Here is a 6,056-nt window from a genome sequence, read left to right on the forward strand (position 1 = left end):
GCTCGTATAAGATAAATATACACAACAATTGTTGTTCTATTCACAAAACCACCATCGGGGGCGGGGGGGGCGCCACTAAACAACAATAACACAGACGCACCGTGCCGTGTCACAGCCTCTCGCCGCGGAACGTGAGGCTCTGCCGGCCACAGCGGCTCGCGAACACCGGTCCCGCCGGTGGTCGCGGTCCGTCTGTGGTACGGGTCGGTGGTGCCGGTCTGCTTTGGTCCAGAGACCATCAGATTTTACCGCGGGAGGACTTTGGGGAGGACACGGTGTTGCTCCAGATGAAGACCGGGCGGGACAGTGGGCTGAGAGCTTCCTGGTTCAGCTCCCAGCTGCTGCAGCCTCGCGGGTGAGAGCAGAGCAGCAGCGGAGCAGCTGCTGCATCTGCATGCAGAACTCCGTTTGCAGAAGCTGAGTTATGATAAAAACTTCCAGATCATGAGCTGTCATGTGACTTTGATCGTCATCTATTTCAGTTCTCCTCGTCGTAGAGTCCCCAAATTTACATATAATGTGTATTAAAGTGTCTATTTTCATAATTTAAAAAAAAAGCAAAAAACGAAAAATTTCGTTTTTGGCACTCAACGCATGGGAACGAAAAACGAGAAATTACGTGGTTGGCACTCAATGAGTTAAAAGCCTACCCCACCCCACCGCAAAAAAAAAAAAGAGTAAATAAATAAATAGGCCTAACACGATTTTGCACTAATGATATGCCGGCGCAAAATAGCAGTTTGCCCACGTTTGTCCAGTGCATCTCACTAAAGGCGGGCTTACACTGTACGATTTTGCCACGATTTTCTCGTCCCAGACGAGTCGCAGCCTAATTTGCATAATCTTAGAGGGATCGCGGGGTCGTGAGCATAATCGGGACGTATGGTTAGTGAGGCTCTGCGTCACGTCCCGACGTCCTAAAGACGAGTCGCCGACCTCCCGATTAATTTCTGACATGCCAGAAAATTTCTCGTCGTGACGGACAATGTATGGGGTCCTACGTCACGATTCTGCAAGTTTTTACCATGACAGATTGTTTTAGCACAGAGCACAGAGCCTTTATGAACCTGAGTGTGATGCTGAACCTCGTCAGATGGAGTTAGAACGGGCAGACAGAGAGAGGAGGGACAGGGAAGTGACAAGCTGAAGTTAGACCACAGCTGTAGAGAGACAGGGTGACCGGGTGATGATCAGTAATGCAGCGCAGTCCGTGGTGGAAGATCAGCCCGACAAATGTACACACACTATCAATCAGCAATTGAGGACGATTATTTTTTCTTGCCGTTACAGTATAAAATAGCGAGCCTACACACCAGCCACGTCCACTGTGCTCTGGCTCCTGATCAGCTGAATTTTTAAACAAAGTGCAGGCGAGAGAGAGAACTAGCGCGTCTCCTCTGACAGCTGCAGGTGAGCTGCAGGTGAACTACACGTCAGCTGGCTGGAGAGCGCCGCTCTCTCTCTCTCTCTCTCTCTCTCTCTCTCTCTCTCTCTCTCTCTCTCTCCCTCTCTCTCTCTCTCTCCAACACCGGCCTTGGAGGTGATGCGCGCTGTCTGTGTGTGTGTTTGTCGGTCTGATCTTCCACATGGACTCTGCTATATAGGAACCAATATCAGGAACCAATGCCAATTTGAGGTTTACAATCGAGCAATTATAGAGCAGCACACATCTCAGCGGCATTGCAGGGTAATCGTGGTGGAGCGCAATCGTAGAACGACGTGCAATTAGTGGGGGTCTGAGACTGATCTGAGACGTAGGACTGAAGAGGGAAGCTCGTGCAGTTTGAGATGTGAACAGACGAACAGTCGTGCAGTGTAAGCCCACCTTAAAGCACACAGATTGGTCAGATAATTCAAACGGCAGACGATTTCAAAGCCTCAGATTTTAAGCAGAGGGACTCCACAACCTCGTAAACCAATGAAGGAGGAGATAGGCCTTGAAGCGGCCTTGAAGCAGACCGTGCTTTCAATCACACACTCCGAACCCACTTGTTGCACTTTAGAAAATATAATTCAGGGGGAAAAAAGGCTTACAAACATGGACCAAAATGGGTCCAAAATACTCACAAAAATCCAAAAGAAACGAAAATTAACTAAAAGATTAACTAAACAGGTCGGTGTTTTATGTATGCCTCTGTGCGTCTGGCACACGCGTCTTGGACCTCTCCCACATTGGTTTGTGAATGAAAACTCCCCTTACATGTGAAATGTATTATTATTATTATTATTATTATTATTATTATTATTATTATTATTATTATTGCTGTACGAGTCAAATACGACGCAGAGCCAGTCGCTCGAAACGTTGTGTTTTGAATTAAAAATAAATAAATATATTTTTCAACTTCGGGAGAAGACAGTGTTGAGTTCTCTTTCTGCCTCATAACTATATGGACAGTGCCATGGATTTATCGGTGAAGAGTGAACTGCTGATATTTTGTAGTGCTGAACTATGACCAAGCGCGCTGTCCGCTGTCTCAGTGCTGAAATGAATGACAGCATGTCACCGCCAGAGAGAGAGAGAGAGAGAGATGCGCTGCGACCGGCTCTGACTCTTTATTTTCTTTTTTCCATGGACCAGCTTTCCTGCTTGTGTACATATTTGTCTTTCAGTTTATGACATGCGCACTCCCTGCAGATTGGCAGCTGATTTGAGAACCTAATGCATATGATTTACTATTGCGCATTTTCTTTTGCTGCTATAATAATGATACAAATACGATGGAAACTGGTAATAATAAACATGCATCAAAATTACAGAAAGAAGTGTCAGGCAGGGAAGTGAAGTTTTGCTCGGTGCAGAGGGAGAGAGCAGAGCAGAGCAGCAGATATTTAGCCTAACTGCTCCACAAAATGACACAAACAGGAGGCAAAAAAGAAAAAAAAAATCAATCATTTTTTGCTGCCATCTTCGATTAAAAACTATGTCAATTTGATAGGCTTTCAAATCACCAAATGATTTGCTGTGAATCATTTCGTTTGTTGTAATGATTGTGAGCATGGACAACTGACGTCTTGTCTGTTGATTACTGTACGCAACGAAATGTCATTTTACATGTAAACTGAGCTGAACAGGCAGACGTAAAACACATATTTTGACTACTTCATGCTGTTGCTATTTTTTTTAAAGTTACCTTTCGTTTCCTTTGGATTTGTGTGCGTATTATGAAGCTGTCCTGGTCCATGTTTGTAAGCCTTTTTACCAGGAGTAAATTCCCAGTGATCCACTGGGTTTAGCCTGGCCAGCGGGGTAGTTGATTTGCAGGTTTGCTCCCCAGGTTTTTTTCATTGTGTATTAGGCCGGGGAAATGATCAATTATCCTTGTGGTTTGCGCACGGGGACGTGCATAAAAGTGCATTAGTGGGACCGAGGGTTTAAATGGGAAAGTGACGTGGTGAGAGGGGAGGAGAGTGAGAGACACAGTCGGAGTTTGGACGGCTGGCGTGGGGGCAATTCCAAAGCGGCATAGTGGATTATTTTTCCAGGTGGATTACCCTGTGGATTATAAAGGCCTGTTTGGACACCGCACGTCCGGGCCCATTTTCAGCCAACGAGCCGCGGCGTCTCTCCCGTGTGGACAGTAGGACAAACAAACTCTCTCTCACTCACCCTCACCACACACACACACACACATTGACTGTGCGCTCGCGCACCCCCGCACACACACATACACGCCGGCACGGACAGTGACACACATACACACCACACATACACACTCATTCCCACAGCTGGGACTCAGACTTAATGGACAGCGGGAGGGGGGGAGGCTTTCGGGTTCTGTTGATCTGTGTGTAATTGTTTATTATATGCCGCCTGTGATGGGCGCGTTTTGAGTTCAGTGAAATACAGAGACTCAGACTAAGTAGCGACTTTGATTATTGCTTCCAGTAGCGCGAGCCTAGGTCCGCCTGCAGCAGGACGCCGTTGTGCCAGTTCCCCTTATATCCTTATTGTAAGGGAAATTGTTACAAACTGACATCGGAGTGTGTGATTGTAAATGGCGAGACTTTGTGTTTGTTTATTTATTAAGCTTCCACTGACTGTATCACATCTGTACACATGTCTTAAAACATGAAAGGAAAAAAAAAAAAACGGAAACACACACACACATACACACACCCTAACCACCGCTCGGAGTAACGCACATTTCCTTATGGTAATTAAAGCCTTGTCGGAATGGCGGGACGAAACTGTCGGAATGGCAGAACGTTTGCATGTTGGAATGGTGGTATGTCTGAATGGTGACATGTCTGAATAGTAGAATGTCGGAATGGTGGTATGTCGGAATGGCAGCATGTAACCGACCAAAACATCTTTCATGTCAGAGTGATGGAGGCCACTGTGCTCTTAGAAACAATAAGTGCAGCAGAATTTCTTGTAGTGTTGCCCAGATCTGTGCTTTGCTACAGTTCAGTCTCTGAGCTCTTGGGGCAGTTCCTTTGACCTCATAGATCTCATTTTTCTCTAAAATACAAATGAGCTGCCAGGTCTTGTTGAGACAGCTGTGTGCCAAAATTCTGCATTTGTGCTTGTCACAAAGGGTGGTGGTGAGTATAGACTGATGAGGTAAAAAAAAAAAATGAGGTTTTTAATTTTAACATAAAGCTGCAACATAACAAATGGTGAAAATTTGAAGGGGGTCTGAATACTTTCTGTACCCACTGTATATATATATTTATTTATACAACAGGTAGTTCCGACCGGTCCCAACTGAGTAATTTGATTGGACAAGAGACATTCCATGAGTCCTGATATTCAGTTTAACAGCACTGGGACTTTTTACAGACATTATCACTTCACTGTTCAGCTGGACAGGAGCTAAGTCAGAGCCACGCTCCCCATACAGGAGCTGCCTCATCTCTCTGCTGCCTGCTACAGTTATAAACGGACCTGAAAATTAAAACCTGGACCTGACGTGGTCTGTCTAATTGGAGATAATTCTCAGCCTAAACCTGGTTGAAAAAAAAAAAAGATTGCAGTGGCAGCTACGTTTTGACGGCGATGTGTTTTATGAGCGTTAGCTGTTGTTAGCCACGTAGCTCAGCTGCGTGTGTGATTATCTGCAGCACTCACACTCACACCCGTGCTGATATACAGTATACAACAGCACTCCCTCTCGTGTGATATTGCTTAAATATACAGTATATACACACACATACAATCTAGCTGTGTCCTTTCATAGTCAAATCTGGTTCTTCAGATTTTGTCTTTAGTTGACTAATCGTTAAATCATGTTATTTTTTTCCTCATTGATTCATGATCTCATTTGCCTCTTGTTCTGCTCCGGAGTAAAAACCTCAGGTAAAACATAACATAACATAAAGCTGCAACATAACAAATGGTGAAAATTTGAAGGGGGTCTGAATACTTTCTGTACCCACTGTATATACACACATACAATTTAGCTGTGCCCTCAACTAAGAATTGTCACAGTCAAATCTGATTCATCAGAATTAGTTGACTAATCTTCGAATCATGTTATTTTTTTCCTCATTGATTCATGATCTCATTTGCGTCTTGTTCTGCTCCTGAGAAAAACCTCCAGTAAAACACCCAAATAAACCAATTTACTTCTTCAGTTGGCATAAGAAAATAATAACAGGACATTCTCCATCAATCCAGGCTTGGTTGAACGACATGTATCACTGTCTCTCTTTTGGCAACGGTGTAGCGATGAGTATATGAGTTTGTGCTGTGAATTGATGAGTGTGTGTGGTGAATGAAAACTTGTAAGTCCCATCGTTGTGTGGACATGATGTGTGCATCAGTGGTGGTATAACTGGTTCAGGGGTCGAGTGTCTCAGCACCATGGACAAGGCTGTTATTTTGTGTGTGTGTGTGTGTGTGTGTGTGTGTATACAGAGAACATGTCAGTTTAACCTTGTAAATAAAACTTTCGTCCCAAATTTAGTTAACCCCCTTTCAGACCTTCACTCACTTAAATACAAAAAGAACATGTTACTGAACATTTCTGCCTCCGCAACAAAGGAAGGAAGACACTAAACCTGACTTGTCACTGATGATGTCACTGATGGACTTACCTGAACAGGTGATC

The sequence above is a fragment of the Trachurus japonicus genome, chromosome 19 (genome assembly GCF_045865225.1).
Source record: "Trachurus japonicus isolate A0001 chromosome 19, Traja_1.0".
In the NCBI taxonomy this organism is placed as follows: domain Eukaryota; kingdom Metazoa; phylum Chordata; class Actinopteri; order Carangiformes; family Carangidae; genus Trachurus; species Trachurus japonicus.